General features: G+C 33.8%; 1 protein-coding gene across 9 annotated transcripts in view; it reads left to right on the top strand.

Annotated features, from left to right (window-relative positions):
• Window positions 1-20,300, top strand: part of LOC129743252 (mucin-2-like) — a 268,501-nt gene that overhangs the window by 168,740 nt on the left and 79,461 nt on the right. The gene's annotated exons all lie outside the window — the stretch shown is intronic.

The raw sequence follows: 20,300 nt of genomic DNA, 5'->3' as shown, positions 1-20,300 counted from the left end.
ACTTCACTCACTTCCATCTGTACCGTTGAGCCGTCAACACGTACGCCGGAGCATCGTATCGTTGCTGTGTACCTGCAGGAACATTTTAAATTATTTATTTTTTTTCCTTACCTGTTTTTCAATCAGCACTTTTCAGTGCTAAAATTATTTTCATTTTCTTTTATTCATATTTTCTCTTTTCTTTCCAGCATGGGGAAGTCATCGGCTGGGTCAAAGGCTGGTAGAAAGCGAATTGCCGAAACTAATTCAGGTCCATCGCCCAAAAAAGTTGAAATTTCCAATTCATTCGATGTCCTTCATAACATCGGTGATGAGGAAATATTCATATTTAATTCTGATAAGAGTACTAAGAAACCTTCTTCTTCTTATACTCTTAAAAACGAAAAGATTCCACCAATAACGGTCACGATTCCTGACTTCAATGCCTTTCGAAAAGAAATCGTCACTTCCGTTAAGGATGTGAAGATTTCTTTTCAGATCGGTCGAAGGGGAACTGCTCGTATATTGGCGGAATCTTTTAATGATTTTCAAAAAATTTTAAATTATTTGAATAATAAAAAACATCAATTTTTTACTTACGACACTAGAAGTGATCGTCCATTTAAAGTTGTACTTCGTGGTTTCACCGGCGATCAGACACCGGATGAGATCACAGCTGAATTAAATTCTTTGTTAGGTTTTTCTCCAATTCAAGTAATTCAAATGAGGAAAAGAACCAACACGAATAATACCAGTAGTGTTGGTTTTGCTCCTGAACTTTATTTGATCCATTTTAAAAAGGATCAGGTTAATAATTTGAAAATTTTGGAAAAGGCTCGTCTTATGTTTCATTGTCGAGTAAAATTTGAACCTTTTCGTAAATCTACTACCAATTTTTTACAAAATATTACGCAATGCCGTCGTTGTCAAGCTTTTTGTCATGGCACTAAAAATTGTAGAATGAATGCCAGATGCATGTTTTGCGGCTCATTCGATCATGAAAAATCTAAATGCCTTTTTGGTGGTGATAAGCCAAAAACAGAATTTTTTAAGTGTGCGAATTGCGCAGGTAATCATTCCTCGAATTCTCTAGAATGTCCCGTTAGGGCAAAAATTGTTGCTTCTAGGAAAAATCCCAAAGTTTCCAGAAAAGTTTCTTCTCCTCCTTCCTCTTTTTCGTCTTCACACGTCAGACCGGCAAACAACCTGCCTGTTCGCGGTCAGCCTCGGCCTACATTGGAATCACGGCTGGGTAATACCCGAAGTGAATTTAATGTTACCTGGGCTGATTCTGCGCCACAAACTCGTTGTTTATCGTTCTCAGAGGTGGTTGAAAATGGGTTGCCCTCTTCAGGTTTAACTAATAAAAATGGGAAAAAACCAAGTCTCAACGTTCACGCGAAGGCTTGGGAAAATCCCCGAAATTCAAATACTTTTTCTTCTCCTTCATTTTCTGATCCTAACAATTTTGTTGATTTGGGTGAGATTACTGAGGAAAAATTAAAATTTTTGCATCAAAATTTAATGGAAATGATGCAACTTATGTTGAAAGCAAATTCAATGTTTGAAGCTTTCCAAACTTCTTTTAATTATGCTAACAAAATTATTATGACTTTACGATTCCCTCATGGATCCAAATAGATGTTTAAATATTATGAATTGGAACGCTAGATCTTTGCTGGCTAACCAAGATGAATTCTTTTTATTTTTGAAAACTCAAAACATACATATTGCTGCCATCACTGAAACTTTTTTAAAGCCAGACAATAACTTGAAAAGCAATGCTTTCTTTAAAATTTTACGAAATGATCGACTTGATCGACAAGGTGGGGGTGTAGCTATTGTCATCAATAGTCGTCTCAAATTTAGACTTCTTCCTTCTTTCAATACAAAAGTCTTAGAAACAATTGGAATTGAATTAGAAACTTCTATGGGGAAAATTATAATTGTTGCCGCATATTTGCCTTTTCAATGCAGCGGCGAACAGAAAAATTTTTTGAAGGGAGATTTGCAAAAACTCACCAGAAATAAATCTAAATTTTTTATTATTGGTGACTTTAATGCAAAACACCGATCTTGGAATAATATTTCATCAAATTCAAATGGGAATATTTTGGTTAATGACTGCTCTGCAGGTTATTATACTGTTGAATATCCTAATGGGCATACTTGTTTTTCTTCAATTAGAAATCCCTCCACAATTGATTTGGTTCTAACGGATTTAGGCGAGCATTGTAGTCAATTAGTTACTCATGCAAACCTCGATTCAGACCACCTTCCAGTAACATTTTCTTTATCCCAAAGTCCCATTGAAAACCCTTTAAAATAAACTTTTAATTTTCAAAAGGCTAACTGGGAGCGATATATGAATTTTATTGAACGTAATTTAGATGTAAACGTTCCACTGAATTCAATAGAAGATATTGATTTGGCTGTAGAAAATTTGACAACTGCAATAGTCAATGCTAAAGTCGCTTCAATACCTAAAGTTAAACATAAATTCAATCAACCTTTGATCGATGATGATCTTCAGTTTTTGATACGACTGAAAAACATTCGTCGACGCCAATATCAACGTACTAGAGATCCTTATTTGAAATTAATTTATTGCGACCTTCAAAAAGAGATCAAACGTCGTTTAAATTTCATTCGTAATGAAAATTTTGCTAAAGCAGTAGAGGATATAAAACCTTACTCAAAGCCATTTTGGAAATTAACTAAAATTTTGAAAAAGCCCCAGAAGCCAATTCCTACTTTGAAAGATGGGGATAAACTTCTTTTAACTAATTCAGAAAAGGCTCAAAAATTAGCCCAACAATTTGAGTCTGCTCATGATTTTAATTTAAACGTTGTAAGTCCAATTGATGCTCAAATTTCCCTAGAATTTGATGATATTCTTTCTAAGCAAAATGTGTTTGAAAGTTCTTGTGAGACAAATATTGATGAACTTAAATTGATTTTCAAAAAATTTAAAAATATGAAAGCTCCAGGGGAAGATGGGATTTTCTATATTCTTCTTAAAAAGTTGCCTGAAAGCATTTTAAATTTTTTAGTTAAAATTTTCAACAAATGTTTTCACTTGGCCTATTTTCCCAATAAATGGAAAAATGCCAAAGTAACTCCAATTTTGAAACCTGGAAAAAGTGCTTCAGAGCCTTCAAGTTATCGACCAATTAGTTTGCTTCCATCTTTAAGTAAACTATTTGAGAGAGTTATTTTGAATAGAATGATGATTCACATTAATCAGAATTCTATTTTCCCTGATGAACAATTTGGTTTTCGTTATGGACATTCTACTACACATCAACTTTTGAGTGTAACTAATATGATTAACGCTAGCAAATCTGAAGGTTATTCAACTGGTGTTGCTCTTCTTGATATTGAAAAAGCTTTTGACAGTGTTTGGCACAAAGGTTTAGTAGCTAAATTAGCTCGATTTGATTTTCCTGTATATCTCACCAAAATTATTCAAAATTATTTGACTAGCCGAACCTTACAAGTAAGCTATCAAAATTCATGCTCTGAAAGGACACCCATTAGAGCTGGTGTCCCTCAAGGCAGTATACTTGGGCCAATTTTATACAATATTTTTACTTCTGATCTTCCTGATGTCCCAGAAGGAAAAGGTAGAAGATTATTTGCTGACGATACTTTGCTTTCAGCCAAAGGTCGAAATTTACGGGTGGTACGCAGTAGATTGCAACAAAATTTAAATTCCTTTTTGAATTACTTGAAAATGTGGAAAATTTCTCCTAACGCTTCCAAAACTCAACTTATTTTATTTCCCCATAAGCCAAGAGCAAATTTTTTAAAACCTAATGAAAATCATTCCATAACTTTTAATGGGGTTTCATTAGAATGGTCTGATCACGTGAAGTACTTGGGACTCACACTTGATCGGAATCTTACTTTTAAAAATCACATTGAAGATATTCAATCTAAATGTAATAAATACACTAAATCTCTTTATTCTCTCATCAACAGGAAATCCCGGTTGTGTCTGCGAAATAAGATGCTCATCTACAAACAAGTTTTCCGACCAGCGATCATGTATGCAGTTCCGATTTGGTCTAGCTGCTGCGCGACGAGGAAGAAAGCCATCCAGAGGATTCAGAACAAAGTTCTGAAAATGATTTTGCGGCTTCCACCTTGGCACAGCACCGAAGATCTTCATCGGATTGCAGGCATTGAATCTATCGAAGAGATGGCCAACAACATCATCTCCAACTTCAGAGGCAAATCGATGCAGTCTTCCATCGCAGAGATTCGTTCTCTTTATGTTTAGTTTAATTTTAAGATAGTGTTTAGTTTTAAGTATAAAATATTTTTGCTATTACAGGATGTTCTCCTACATTAAAAACTTGATTGCGCTCAGCAAATTTAAATCTTATAAATAAATTTTTATAATCTAGTTACTTATAGGGCTATGAACAGTTCATTATTGAGCTGAGCACCTAGTTTAATGCAACAATGTAATATAAGTGTAATCATGATTTGATACAAATAAAGACATATTTAAAAAAAAAAAAAAAAAAAAAAAAGTACCACTTCACTGAATGATCAGTGTAAACGAATGGCTGCTCTCCAGATCCAGATGATTTGATCTTTCTGTGACAGGTATACGTTACTGCGTTCAAAGGCAAAGTTGATTTAGTTTGTTATTATCATTTTGTGTAAGATTTTCTTTATGATTTTTTAGTTTAAATTGAACTGAGTTTCCTGAACTTAGAAAGAACCCATATCGAGTGTTTCTCGATGGATTTTACGTATGAGGCAAGTTTTCAGAGAACGCTAAATGATTATACGAATCTATCATGTATTGACTATTAATCTTAAGACGATTTATTGCTTTATAATGTGGATTTTTCTCCTGCCTAGATAGGATCGTGAACCGATAGATACCATTTTTTAAGAAAGTATTTCAGATGATTTAAAATCAACAGCACAGATTGTGAATAATAGAAAAAAAACGGTTGAATACATGTACTTTTGATTTTGATTAATGTAAACAATAATTTAATTCAATTATTAAACTTATGGGACTTAAGAACCAGAAAGTATTGTATAAAAAATTGAACAAGAGACAGTACTTTAGAAGTCACCGTTGTTTTTCGATTTTGTTTTAAATCAAATGATAGCAATTTATAGATTTCTCTAATTTTTTTTTGCTCTTCACTGTCTTAACATTTACGTTTAACTTTAAAAATGCAAAACCTTTTAAGCAAAAGGCAAGAAAAAATAAAGTTAGGATAACTTATCATCGATAACATATTCACCAAGATTTCAAAATGTAACGTGTCAGTTTAAATCGAGTTTAATATGTATATATAGACTATGTAAATTTTGTTTTTCAAAATAGCTAAAATAAGAGATGCTGGATAAGAAAAATTAAAATAATCTTTTCAATAAGTTTACAATGTAATTCGCATCAGATCCTCATGGTTTTACTTTGTCAAATTCGAGCTCCGAACACATATTAAAACAATTATCATGGAATAGATTTTTATGAGCAAAAAAAAAAAAATATAAACAAATATATCTATATTTTTTACAATTAATATCATACGGCTAGTTTTTGAAATATGTTCATATCCTGAAGGTTGTTAAATCTTCCTATGTTTTTGATTGATTCAAACTAAAAATGATCATAATTTCCAAAACGTTGCTATTGAAATTGTCGACTTTTTGAGAATTTTTCGAATAACGTACATCAGCAAAGTGCCTTGATATTCATCTTAAAATAATAAATTGGGCACAGCATTTGTTTATTGTTATCAATTTATAGAATGTGAGTAAATATAAAAGCGCTTCCTAAAGAGATTAAATTTAAATTGATAACGATGTAAAATTAAAATTCGAATAATACGTCGAGTGATGTAAATTCCGTACCCTAGGCTGTAATGGGTCACGGCGACGGCGTGCATTACTGTGTTTATGGAAGTTGACGGTTTGGAAACAGACTCTATACTAACATAAACCTGAAAGGGCGGTTGCACGTAGCCTTATTCGATATGAGATCATAGAAAGTAAATTAAAAGGTGCTTCAATATCGTATAGTTTTTCTTTGATGATCCATGTTGATAAGGTGAATGGGAGTTGAAACACTTGCCCTCCCTTCCGTTGGACAACAACAGCATTGCGCAGTGGAAATATCACAATTAGCAGTTTAAATGTTGATATTTCCACTTTTCCACCATGCGCAAGTTAGATTAGAATAGACAGTATTGTAAATGAATGATAACTGCCAAAATTAGAAAGGCAATTTAATTGTACAAGAATAAGTGGATGAAGATGTTAACAATTGGCTAACACATGGTTAGGTATTCAATGTTCAATGTGCTACTAGGCAAGGTAAAGTAACAGTATTCTTCTCCCCAATGCTCTAGTAAGTGTGCATTTGCGGTTTATGAATTTCGATGGCTTATTCTTAAATCAAGCATTTTACAAGAACTAGAGGCTAATTGGATCAAGATGCTGTTTAGACAGTTTCCTGTCAAGAATATTTCCTTTTCGTTTCAATACTTTTTGATAGATTTGTCAGTTTTTTGGTGTGAAATTGAAATAATGAAGTAAAAGATAGATGATAGTCCAGGAAAATAATATTGGAGATTTATAAATAGGAGTGATTGAGAGTGATTGAGGAAACTTGCTCTAAGAAGTTGTTAAGCGTTCGAAATTTTAGAAGAATAGCATTGTCATTAGCAGTATGGTCCGATTATTAATTCAATCATGCTATTTATTTTATTGTTTGTATAACGTAAAATTAATACAAAAGTTGGGGGGTAGACAATTAAAAATTCTGTTTTATGGTGTCCAAGTTGTTAATATAATTACAGAGCAGCCGCGTATTTATTTTGAATTCCTAAGGAATCACACATTGGGAAACATCTTTAATTACCCAATCCATCTGAATCTAGTTCTTTCTTGTTTTATTACTTTTTTTTGTAGTTCCATCTATAGCTCGGTTGAAATTCAAATAAGGATGTAGAAGATCGAAGATATGATTTTGATAAACAAGAACCTTTTTAACCAAACCAAAGATCAAGGAAGGTTATTTTGAAAAGTTGTTCAAAATTAGCAATGAGGTTTTAGAAGAACAGAATCGCCATTTGCATTATGGTTTATATCCTGTTGTTTTGATAAGTCAATGATAGTACAAAAGATATTGATCATGCAATTCATAATTGTATCTCTATTTTATTTTTAATTTTCCAAAAAATTTGGTACAATTAATATTTGTGTTAAGCGAAATTTAATAATTGCAGCATTGAGAGATAGCTTCTTATCTAGATGTTTTGTTCTGAATACGGGAAATATGTTTTATTAGTCAATCTATATTAATCTCGAGTAAAAACGATCATAAATTCAAAGTTTTTGAATCGAGTAAGGTTAGATGACAGGTAGGGATAACTCAACTACGGTAAGATAGTGAACCCTTCTGACAATGATATCGAGACGTTAGCATATGATAACTTTTGCTACCATACTGTTACTGCTCGGTTGAATTGGAGGTTGGGTTAACTCGAAGCTCATGTAGGGCCCAATTGTCCCAGTCCGTCGAGCACTATCTTAACGCTTCCCTAAACTGGTGCTTCAGAACCCTCGGACTCTGTTGCCGCTATCCTTCTCTAAGCTATTCTACTCTCATGTAAATTTTCCTCTTCTGTCCCCTGATCTGTTTTTCCTTTCCGGGTCAGCCAGGTAGCTCATAAACCCATACAAAAAAAAAAAAAAAAAAAAAAAAATAATACGTCGAGTGATGTAAATTCACGTTCTACGACATTTACGTCGTTTGTCGTTTTACAAGCCATGATGTATTTTTAGATTCAAACACAAATTTGTGGCTAAAGCGATGGTCCAATAATTTGCATCGTTTTCGATGTGAAATTGATTGATTTGATTTTTGCTGTGTTAGTATACAAAGAGACTTTTCGTTAAAACGATTGCCTAACTAATCAAAAAACATTTTCACAAAGTTTTTGGTTGACTCACAGAATTACAGATTATTGTTATCTATAATACGGATGTTTTCCTCGCAACCTTGATCGTGATCGCATCAAGTTTGCCTTCCCAAAAATAAAACGAAGAAATAGAAATAAAAGTCTATTAAAAACCAATCAAAATTTATCAAAAAATATAGTTGTTTGGAACTGTACATACTTTTTGTTGCTATAAAACTGTTGCAAATTTATAAAAAGTTTGTCAATGCCTTGTCTAGAAAAAGAGAATGCTTCAACAGAGTTAAAAATAAAAACAACAAAGTTCCATTAATTAATACGTCGAAAATATTGATAAAAAAATCATACAAACAGTCTAACATTTGTTTAAATGCTGACTCTGTTAAAAATTTCGTTTGAACTGAACTTGGAATTGATGTAAACATGTGTTTAAATGCTGACTTGTTGAAACATTTTATGTTTTGAAACAAACTAGGATGTTTCTAATCAGTTTTCATTTTTTTTTCGTGATAAATTTCAAGCTTGTGAGAGTCCGGCACCGCTTAGAACGATTTTGATAAACTTGGCCTGTTTATAGATAAAACATTTTTGCAAATTTTACTAAATTCCAGCTTAAATTTAGTGATTATTGTGAAGCAATCTTAAATTTCTTGTAGCTGTATCTTTTTTCAGTAATAGTCTTCAAATGTTGAGGAGCGTTGATTCGATAGCTGAACTGAAATGTGTAAAGTTTCATGAAAAAAGCCAGACAAGTTTTAGCAATAATCAAATCTCATATAAACCTTGCTGTAAGGTTTATTGAGCTTGGACTTTGAAGCTGATTGAACAAAATTTGAGTATTTGTACTCATAAATATTTGTTGAAAAAAAAACATTTAGCTGTGTCAATTTTAGAAAAAAATGCCAAATAATGATGAAAAATTTACCGGAAATACCGGTTTTTTACCGTCCCAAAAGTCGGTATTCCGGTATTGAGAAAATGGACGGCTTTACCGGTTTTACCGGTTTCGGTAAAACCGGTTAGACCACCCTACAAATTTTACATGAAACAGGATTAGAGCGCGAGAAATGGTTCTTTTAGAATTTGAGACACCATTTTTTTCCAATAAATTTATAGGAAGGGAGAGGGACCCTAATATATTTTTGCTGGCATACATTGAACCTTAATCAAGAGAATGGAATGAAATTTGGCATGGGAAAATATTTGAGTGAGAAATATGTTTATAAGATTGTTATAAGTAAACCATTCCGCCTTGCATGGAGAAGAGGGGAGTATCGCTTAAGAACTCATTAACCAATGGAGCCAAATTTGATATAACAGGGTTTTGGGTACAAAAAATGGCTATGATTATTAGACTCACTACACCAACCTCTTTCAAGTAGTGGTGGATGGGAATGGGAAAAGGGGGTCTCATATAAAGCATATAAAGCAATTAAACGAGACCATCTTTTTTTCCAGGTGGAGTAGTAAAGGAGACAAGTTTTTTTTCATATTTTATTCGGCATAAGTTGAAAATTCATCAAACAAATGGAGTCAAATGTTGCATGTAACGTTTTTTGATACAAAAACGATTTTTATGAAAGTTCGTGAGCCCTCCTACTTTGGAAGAGGGAGAGGGTGAAGAATCCATACGAATAAAACTACATTTTGGTATAATTAAAGAACACATGAAACTTGCAAAAACACAGGAAAGATTTCAGATCTTGAAAAACCAATTCAAAGATCAAGTTTAAGGGGGGAGTAGGGTCTAACGGGTAAAAAAACACCATTTTCACGAACGAAAGCTATCGTTCAAACAAATGTATTAAAAATTTTTGCGTTATACAAAGCATTGTTAAAAGAACATTAAGTAATTTTTTCGTAGAAAAATATTGAAAAATGAGCCGGTGACGGAGCACTTTCGAGGATGCCTTTTAGAAAACAGGATTTGCGGTGGACACTGTATCTCAGCACAGAATCATCTGAAGTAAAAAAAATCAGGGCAAAATATTTTTAGTAGATGTTTTTCTGGACCCCAACGATTTTATTTAACTTAAAAATTTTTTAATGAAATTTTTTTGGCTGTTTGAAGTAAAAATTACGATTTTTCACGAAAAAATCCGCCATTTTTATCTGTGAAATCTCCCAAAAAAAAAAAAAAGAAAATCGTTGTGGTTTGGTATTTTATATGTAGAAAACATGTTCCAAATTTGAAAAGAATCGGTGAAGTAGTTTTCAAATGACGATGTCCACAGACTTTGAAAATGTGCTTTCGAGAAAAACGCGTTTGACGTTTCTGCGCTCTCTCTCTCTCTTGCAGTATTAGATAAGATGAGATAAAGGCCTATAATTTCTACAGTCTTGCTTCGATTGTCTTGAAAATTTGACACAACATTCTTGAAATGTTTTACAATAAGAAAAAAAAATAAAAAAATCGATTTTTTGAAAGTGTTAGACCCTACTCCCCCCTTAACTTAATAAGAAGAAATCATCTTTAATTTAAAATTATACCTACTTACTTTCTTCCTTACTCAATGGTCCCACGTCGATTCTCCGGCTCATAGGGCAGTAGTAAAAGACCTCCACTGTTGACGATCCGGAGCCAGTGTCCTCACTTAGTCCCAAGCAAGACTTTCGTCGTCAGTTCGTATTCCGGCAGCTAGGCTTCGCCGTCACAAGTTAATGGGTCTGCCTCTTCTTCGATGTCCTTCTGAATTCCATTCAAGCGCCTCTCTGCAAATCTCGTTCTCATCTTTTCGTAGCGTGTGCCCAATCCATCTCCACTTACGTTCCCGAATCTCGATTTCTAGCGCCCTTTTGATGACACCGACCATGCAGTTCCTCATTTGAGATCCAGTTGCCAGGCCACCAAGCGCAGATGATATTCCGCAGGCAGCGGTTTACAAATATAATAGCGACAGCACTAAATTTTACTTCGGAAGTCCGGACAAAGAAAGTGAAGTTGTCGGAAGTCTGTATTTTGTTGCCAGTTCACCAGCGACGTTTCTAAAATTTTTATTTAAATTCACAATACCTGCACTTGTTATAAATTATCACAGGCGCTATCGGCTTCCACGGAATTCTGGCGAAAAAACACTAGCGCCAAATTAGGGTTGACGGGTTGAGATCGAAGCTCGAGTTTGAACTTTTTTCACGCACACACATGCACCAGTGCAAATAGCATTGTTGGAATCAATATAAACATAAGCATTGTGTGAGTGAAGTTACGCTTGATTTTCAAAGTATTAGTGTGATGATGGGCTTCCATTCAAAGCTTGAACGCAAAGCTGCAAAGCTTGGATCCCATCTCGCAGGGCGCCAGCACCATAAACATTGTGTAGGTGACGCCAACGATTTGTTCGAAAAAAAAAACAACAGCCCGACTATCTTTATACTGGGAGATTTTTGATTATACCTACATTTACAAAAAAAAATAACACAGGGTCGGTCAGCTAGTTGCAATGTTTAGGACTTAAAAAGTCCTATAAACATTGATTAAGCATTTGTCAAATCTCTACAAAAACGGGTAATTCAGGTTGTAGTCCAGTAAAGTTCTAATGAAAAATTTAATTCCTTAAACCCGGTTGCGATGCTCTAACGCGGAAGAAAAGTCCACTACCGAAAGCTACAGTCAGCGACTTCAACCGGGCCGGGAAGCTGTTGTTTGTTTGTTGCATAGGAAAACTATCGCGGACTCTTGTCTAGAGAGAGAGAGTTTGCCACCCACCAGCCCCATTGGCAGCTAAAGGGGCAACAATCTTGGGGCAACAGCAAACAGCAGACTGATTGGGGGTAAAGTTGAAAATTTGCAAGTGCTCATTATCGTCTCGTGAGCAGAGGGGAAGGCCAAATGGGCGGACCCCAAAGAAATATTGTAATGACGGTAATAGCTCATTTGGGATATTATGAATCAGATGACGATAACGTTTTGAAAACGGTTTGGTTGATGAATTGGGACTTTAGTTATATTGTCTCCATAGTTTGGAATTAAGAAATTTGAAAATTTTTAAGTCTTCGGAGGTCTTTCAAAGACAAAAACGATTTGGCCCAAGGGCCACAAGAAAATGAATTTGGCTGTCAGCTAGCTTCAAAATAAGGCAATTTTTGTAAAAAAAAATCTTGGCCACCCATGCTCTAAATCAAGGCAGCTAGCTCAATAGTTCACCCTTACTAAACTTTTGCATGAATAACCAACTACAAAGTTCTAGAAATGAGTCCAAGTTCTGAAGGATTAAAGTTAAAAACTGAAGGAAATATGCATTTCAACCTCCTCTGATGCCATCGGTTTAAATAGTAATTCCATCGGCAGCCGCAAAGAAAATGCTGTTCAATTTTCAGCAGCGCGGTTAGCCTTTTGATATGAATTGTTTGATCGAACCAAAAATATGGCAACAGCCAGCTTGCAGCAACACAAAAGCCACATCAAAGCCCCATAAAACGAATATAATCCATGCCAATTACGAAATTGTGGTTGATGAGCTGTTGAGTTTTGTTTTCGGTACGCCTAAAAGGGGCTTTAATTGATAGCGTCGTATATCATACGAGCGTATTTATAGAGATAGACATGCTGCCGTTCGATATAATCATATTTGGCAAACCAAGCAGAAAGTGGGATTTAAAATTTAAAAGCCACCATTCGGATAGTCGAAGCCTAGAAGCGAACTGTTCAATTGATAGCAATTCGAACATTAGCAAATCCAGCCCAACTTTTCAATATACATTAGGTTCGTATGCAGATGATATGTTTTCGGAGCTGAACGCAACAGAAGGGTCCCCCTTTATTATTTGCTGCCATTTCAGAGATTCGGATGGCCGAATGCAAACCAAAACTGAATGCACAAACACAAACAATAGGACAACCCAGACTGACAATGCAATATGATATGTCAAAATTCAGCCCGACCAGATGGTTGCTATTGAAGGAAGTCATTTCTATGTTTACATGCAATATTAGGATGGTTCTCACAAATCAGTTGAATTATTCCAAAAAAAAATCATATTAAGATTCTAAACATCGATTAGTTTTCTTTCCTTAATAATTTTACGTTTGAGTATAGATAGATATGATTATCTCTAATTGAAACTGTCTTATTTAGTCATGAATTAGTCTAATGACATAAAAGATACATTAGAACTGATTCCGTTGAAATAGGTACACAGCATATGTATGAATGAATGTATCCTATTCCTACTAGTGTCTAGTACCAGCTTGATTACAATTCGATGTGGATCAGCTGGTTAACACAAATGCTCATTTTACCGGCTTGAGGACTATAGGAGCTAGTCGCATGTCAAACATGCAGCCCTAGCTAGCTGGTGGCAGCGAAATAAATGTTTATGTTTATGATTATGGTGTTTGAATGCATTTCATGGCTCGATAAGCAACCGCCTCGTTCGTCGTTGGCTAGGCACCCGCTTTTTTCGATATCGATGTTTAATTTAATAAAGAGTAACTTAAAAAACACTTGCAAATTGTTGCTTCTGAGGGTGGGTGTTGTTTGACAATGTGAAATGTAGTTATAGATATTAACATATTACAAAAAAAGCTATGCCTAAGCTGAACTTGATTATTATTTTAACAATATTTGATCGAAAACTATATTATGGATACAGTTTGGATTTGATTATCCGTGAATTTGAACTCTATTATCCGTCCTTTGAAAACGTTGAAAACTATTAGGCAAACGATAGCTTTGCTCTAATTCTGGAGAAAAATTCATTGCAAATAAAAAAAGAAACATTATTCTACAAAATCATGTATTTAAGCACTATAATTCATGAAATTAAACATCATCATCATCATAGAATGGAGAATCATTACTGGGATTCAAAACACTGTTCACAATTCCTTTACCATCCAAGACTTCAAACATAACGTTTCTTCTAAAACAGCGTCTCCCTGCTCCATCAAATTCTGTTGAGTTGATATCAATCGCTCTCTGATAACAACCAGCTGAGTATCGTCCTCGTCGTCGAAATCTGTCTGTCTGAAAAGCAATTTCCAGGATTTTTCGATGGAAGATGCCGGAACTGCAGTCCATGCCTCAGCTAAATATCAGAAACATTACATATTTAATGTCAATACGCTTAACTTGTCGGCAAATTCTTCAAAACGAGTAAAACATTTTTCATCAGCTTCTGTCGATAACTTGATTTGATCATCTGGATAATGTTCTGAGCCATCAGCTTAAGCAATGCTGTGGAATTCGGAGGCAAAAAAGGTTGTTGAAATTGAACCTTCGACAGTTTTAAGTTTTTCAGCATTGCCGTGTGCTGAACATTTGTCCAATGCTAGGACAGATTTTACTGGAACCCTAGCGTTTTCCAGGAAAGCCGTGACCTCGGGAACAAACACCTTAAAAAACCATTTGTTTTTTTTTGTAAAAACACGTAGTACACGGGCGCTCTAGAATGTTTTTTAAAGGTTCGTGGACGTTTTGGTTTGCCGATCATCATAAACGTACACAGTAAACGAAAATTACCGAGTTCGGTTTTTTTTTTACCGAAATCCTAACATGTGTAAATCGTTAAACTGTTCGGTATTTTTTTCGGTAAAAAATATACGAACATCGGTAAATCGATTCTTTATTTACCGATGTTCGTTTATTTTTTACCGAAAAAATTACCGAACAGTTTAACGATTTACACATGTTAGAATTTCGGTAAAAAAAACTACCGAACTCGGTAATTTTCGTTTACTGTGTAGATTTAATCACAAAATCGTTCAAGCGCAAGCTCACTCCACGTCACGTCAGGGAACTTACAATCAGACAAGTTTTGGAATAGAGTTGTTTTTGAAATTTCTCATACTCAATATGGTCGTGTTTGAGGTTGTTGTTCCCAAAACTGAAAAGTTTTAGCGCAACACGCAGGATTTGTCACGAACACTACCAGCGGAAAGTAGGACTTTATTGTAGGCTTACCGGATACATCTTTCGATATGTCACATGATTTGCAAAAGTTATTTAATTTTTATGGATAAACGAAGGTTTTGACATAGAATATCAAAAGTTACGGATGGTTGAAGTGGTTGTGAAAGTATAATTTCAAGTATGACGTTGATATGGTTCGGTGATTTTTTTTTAAACTTCAAACGATATTGATAGGGTCTTACTATCTTTCTGAGGCCAACCAAAACCTCAATATTTAAACCAAGTCCGCTTGAACGCTTTCATACCAATGATATGTAAGTAGAGATGAGATGAAGGATATACAGAAATTAAATATCTCTACAATGTAGTCACCAAATCCCAATCGGAAAACATTTGAAAATATGTGATGGAATTTACAGATAATTAGTCAAATACCGTACAATTTTGATGATTTACAAATTGTAATTGTAATTTTTATTCAGTGACGCTAGCCATTTTTGTAAAATTATATGAGGCCCTTAGAGCTAAAGGAGTATAAATGCAAAATTTATCGATTTTGAGTAAATAATGCAAAATGATTCTTCATGTTTAAAATTATATTTGATGATTTTTCTGATCTTTTCAAATTATATTCGGATAGGCTTTAAATAGGGAAGGGAATATCGTTTTTTATTTTAATTTTTTTTTTCTTGATGTACTCATCATTTCCAACTGCTAAAAATGATTTTTAAGGGAAAATAAAAATTCATGAAATGAAGGGTTAAATTCGACAGAAAATTGAAAATGTTCGAAAAATTTATGGTAAATGGCTAAACACAACAATTTAAAAGCGTTTTTTCTCGAAATTAGTTTTTATACACTTTTATTCGTTTGGCTTGAACATCATTTAGAAGAAATTATCAGATAATTGTTTTGAATTTAGTTAGTTTCGATGCAGATATATTTTTTCAAAGGATATATGAAGAATAAGAAAAAACGCTCAGTTCTTAGAACATAGCTTTTCCAAAAAGCGCTTCGCGGGCCACAAAAAGTTGGTCGCGAGCCACATGTGGCCCGCGGGCCATGATTTGGCCACCCATGCTTTAAAGCGATGTTTCTCTGAATCTAGAATATCTAGACAAAATCGGAATCCTTTTTTGGATGGAGGATAGTAAATAGATTCAAAATCAGTGTTTGTTTTTTTAAGTAGGTTTGTTGGTTCATCAGTTATTAATGATCGATTTTACCCAAAATTGGTCAACTTCAAAATTTTTATACGCCATATCACTAAAACAAGAGCTAATAGTCAAAATCTCACAAATGATTAGAATTCAGGACGCCAAAATCATCCAAAAACAATTATTGATACATAGGCACCAAAAATACTGTTCCCTATTGTAACCGTTTGGAAGCAACTGAAACAAAATTTTCTCCATACCAAATGTTATTTATTCTGCATGGTTGAACGTGGCCCAAGAACGCTTAAGAATCTTACTGTAACTTTAGAGTTATTCAGTATTGTCTTATATAAGCTATGAAAAAATCTACTTATTTTGAGAAAAATGACGTATTGAAAAGATTTTCCTTGTTGTACCAATGAATTGTAATTGAAACAAAAGTTTGATTTTTTTAGGTGTAAGTCAGTAAACTTTGTAAAAGTTATCCAAGAAAAAAGCGGGACATTTTGAGGAAAAAGCGGGACGAATAGCAACCCTACTATATTGGCTTCAAGAAAGTACCTTTTCATTAATTTATTTTTTCCAAAGTTATTCTTCAAAAACAATGTTGGACAGTTTTTAAACATAGAGAAATAGTAAAACATATTTGAAGTATTCGTTAGTTTATTTTTGTGACTCGATTATCCCTGGAATTTGATTATAAGTTTCTAAAAAAAAGGGAACGTTGAATCGAATCCGGCTTGTACTATACTATTCATTTCAAAGCTGTTACGAATAAAGATTCTTCTATGATATTTTATAGATTATCGTATGATCCAAAGTGTCATTCATGAACCATAAAAAAGTATAATCTAAATATAGATTTTCCATTCAATATCTCACTTTCAAATCATTAAAGGTGCTGTATCTAACCTGTTCATAATTAATAAATTAGACAAAACATGTATAGGGTTGGGGAATAAGTAACTATTGATTTTTTATAATGTTTTGTTTACTTTTTGGCAAAGCAAAATCATTCGTTTAAAAGATTTCAATCTGCACTACAAAACTATGCAAATTGGATTAAAAAAATATTCAATTTAGCGCTAGTGAAGAGAGGAGGAGAAAAGGTAACCTTTGTCTGGTTTGGTTCAATTCGCTTCCACAAATGAAATTTTATCCTGCAGTTCGTGCTCAGGAAAAAGCTTTGTGGACAGGGTTGCCAATGTGCCTGATTTTTGGAGGCCTATCCTGTTTACCTGTAAAACTTCCGTTTTTCTGATGTTTGGAAATAAGCCTGATTTTCCTCGATTTCTGCATTTGATCAGAAATAATATGTTTCAATATCTGAATGAAGTACGTATGTTGAAAAACAAAAACGTTATTAGAAATCAGTACTAATGTTATGAAATCGTTTGGTACATTTTTGTACCTGAAAATATTCAATTTTCGAAGGTGATGGAAAGTATTAGAGAAACATGAGGAATCAAAGAATAAAAGAACATAAGTCGTAAATATTATGAATTTTTCGAAAAAGATGCAAAGGCCTACCGGCAGAACTTGAACCCGCAATCTCCGCTTCAGTACAACGGCGCGTTAGCCAATTTCGCCACGGTGAACGTGATGGAATCGACCGAGGCGCCGTTGTACTGAAGCGGAGATTGCAGGATCATGTCCTGCCGGTGAGCCGTTGTATCTTTTACGAAAAATTCATAATATTTACGACTTATGTTCTTTCGTTTTTGATTCCTCATGTTTCTCTAATACTTTCCATCACCTTCGAAAATTGAACGTAATTAGGAAATCTGAAATTTAGTAATGAGATATATTTTCAGCTTATTTGTTTTTATATATTCTAAATCGCCTCAAGTTGTACATTTCTGCTTGAACCTAAAGTATCAAAGGAGTTGGAGGGCAGACTCAATTGCATATATCGAATATAAGGAGTGTTCACAATAGAAAGTTGACACCTTTTATTTATGGCAAAACTAAGTTTTTGAATAAAATCGTAGAAAAGTGTGCATTTCAAGAGATCCCAACGCCTCGTCTTTAGATCGTTCGTGAATATTTTTTTTATTGAAAATAGATTTGAAACTTTTTACACAACTTTGATTGTGACCTTAAATGCCAATTTTAACAAAGTTTATTCAAATTTTCCATGGTGTTGACTTCTGAACCATGTTTCTAAATTGGTATACCGATCATAAGCCAGTGCTTTTCAATGTGCCACAATTTGAGATATTTCAATGAATTTCGGTATTACTCGAAAAAATTTACTTTTTCTTGGTTCAGCTGATAAACGGTTTAACTAGTAATGTGATTAGACCATATATCGGGCAAATGCAATAAAAGATTCCTCAGTTAACAAAATTGAACCAGAAATAATATGTTATGTTAAATTTTCCAACAAGTCTTTTCATTAAAAAATGCAAAGCGCTTTTAGCCGTAAATAAAATTTTTGAATCCATTCACATTAAGTTTTATTTATCAAATGCATTGAAGATTATCAGGAATGTCTTGTTTTAAAACAACATAAAAATTGCTAACTAAAACGCCAACTCATGTCAAATTTGGTAAATGTTTAATTGTCCTCCAGAAGCCACAATTTTTTTGTCACATAAAAAAGAGCCCATATAAATATTATCATTTTTCATATATTCTTGAGAATAAACATTAACAATATTTCTTTAAAATCAAATTGTTTTATTTATTATTCTAGCCTTTTATTTCTAGCTTTTAATTTTTCTGGTAATTTCTTAAAAAAAACTCTTTTTTCTAGAATTTAAGAAACGAGCGGTAGCTTCCTTTCTATTCCGGTTTCCTGGTCTCTCTCTTCATCCCGATTTCGGTAATTTTTTCAAGGAGATGAGTTTCTCCAAACACTTAATTTATTTTAAACAACGAAAACTTCGCATCTTTCTAATTTCTCTCCATAATTCTCTCGGACAACTCCCGTGATCACAAATCGTATCAGCGCAAATGGCATTCACATCAACGTTGAAATATCGAGAGCACATGATAGGAATCAAGGCTGAATTTGGGATGTGGAATAATATCTTTTTCGCACATCATTTGTGCAGAATTGATTTGCTCAACGATGAGTTAACTTCACCTTTGCCAGCATCCAACGTTTTTACAAGTTTTTCACAAGTATTGCTTAAAGCAGAGTTTGATAAATAATTTCACATAATATTTACAATTTTAGCTACTTTTACTACAATTTTACTTAACCTTTTTTGACGAATACTTAAGACCATTTGTCCTTATGTATGTTGCCTATGCACAACTTTATGTGAGAGTATAAAATTAATTCGATTTGTTAAGAGATTTTGTATTTAAAAATCGGTTCTGCTTTCCAGCTTTTCGAGCTTTTGAAAATGATTTCTAACTCGGAAATCTTGATGTTTATCGGAATCTTAATCCCTATCTCAAATTTGGAGTTTGAACCTATTACCGAATACTAATATCTTTTACATGCATTTTTTACCAATTATTTGGGTCTTAATCTGCCGATTACTTTTGATTATGCTTTTTTAAAAAAATCTTATTTTTGACGAATATCTCATCCGAAGACCACATTTTATTGTTTTGATAACAAAAGTTATAAGGCCTCCGAAACGAATTTCTTAAGGGTTCGGGAATTTATGTCCCTTCAAAGCTCATTGTAATGCTAAATTATTATTTTTCATGCTTCTTATCTAATTGCTGTATTCGGATGCAATATTGGTCAAAATTTAAACTATGTTAATAACTAGATTAAAAAGAATTTATCAGATAAAGACCAACGTTATTGGTAAAAACAATTAGTTTTTCATGTTGCTCCCCAACGAATTTTTAGACTTCTGGCATGACGGGGTGGTCTAATCTGGCCCAAATTTTAAATGAGACTGTGCTAGGTCAAGGACAATTGCAACTTGCTACGTGTTAGATCTATGAGAAAATAGGTACCGATAGGTACCGTAAACTGGGGGAACTTTGATCACCGGGGTAACTTTGATCAACATGAAATTTTTGCAGATAATCATCATTAACTAAGTATAAAGTTAAAATATCTGAAAACTGCTCACTACGTTTAAAAGCCTGTAAATTGAGTTACAAATAAGCTTTTTTTTTTTTTTTGTACGTTTTATTTAATGAGGGATTAACCTTCTGTTTTCACCCTCTAAAAGTTTTGTTTTTACACTTTAGATCTCACTAAAAAGGTTACACTGTTTTAAAAATTGTATCACTTTCTTCTCCTTGGAACGAACATTTTCAAGTTTTTCCGCCAGGCTGCCTTCCGGTAGTACTTGTCTTCTGTCGTTGTATTTCAAGCACTCCATAATTATGTGCTTTACCGTCAGTTGAACACCACATGCATCGCACACTGGTGTTTC

This window comes from Uranotaenia lowii, chromosome 2, assembly GCF_029784155.1.
Source record: "Uranotaenia lowii strain MFRU-FL chromosome 2, ASM2978415v1, whole genome shotgun sequence".
In the NCBI taxonomy this organism is placed as follows: Eukaryota; Metazoa; Arthropoda; class Insecta; order Diptera; family Culicidae; genus Uranotaenia; species Uranotaenia lowii.
This window is presented reverse-complemented; position numbering and strand designations above follow the sequence as displayed.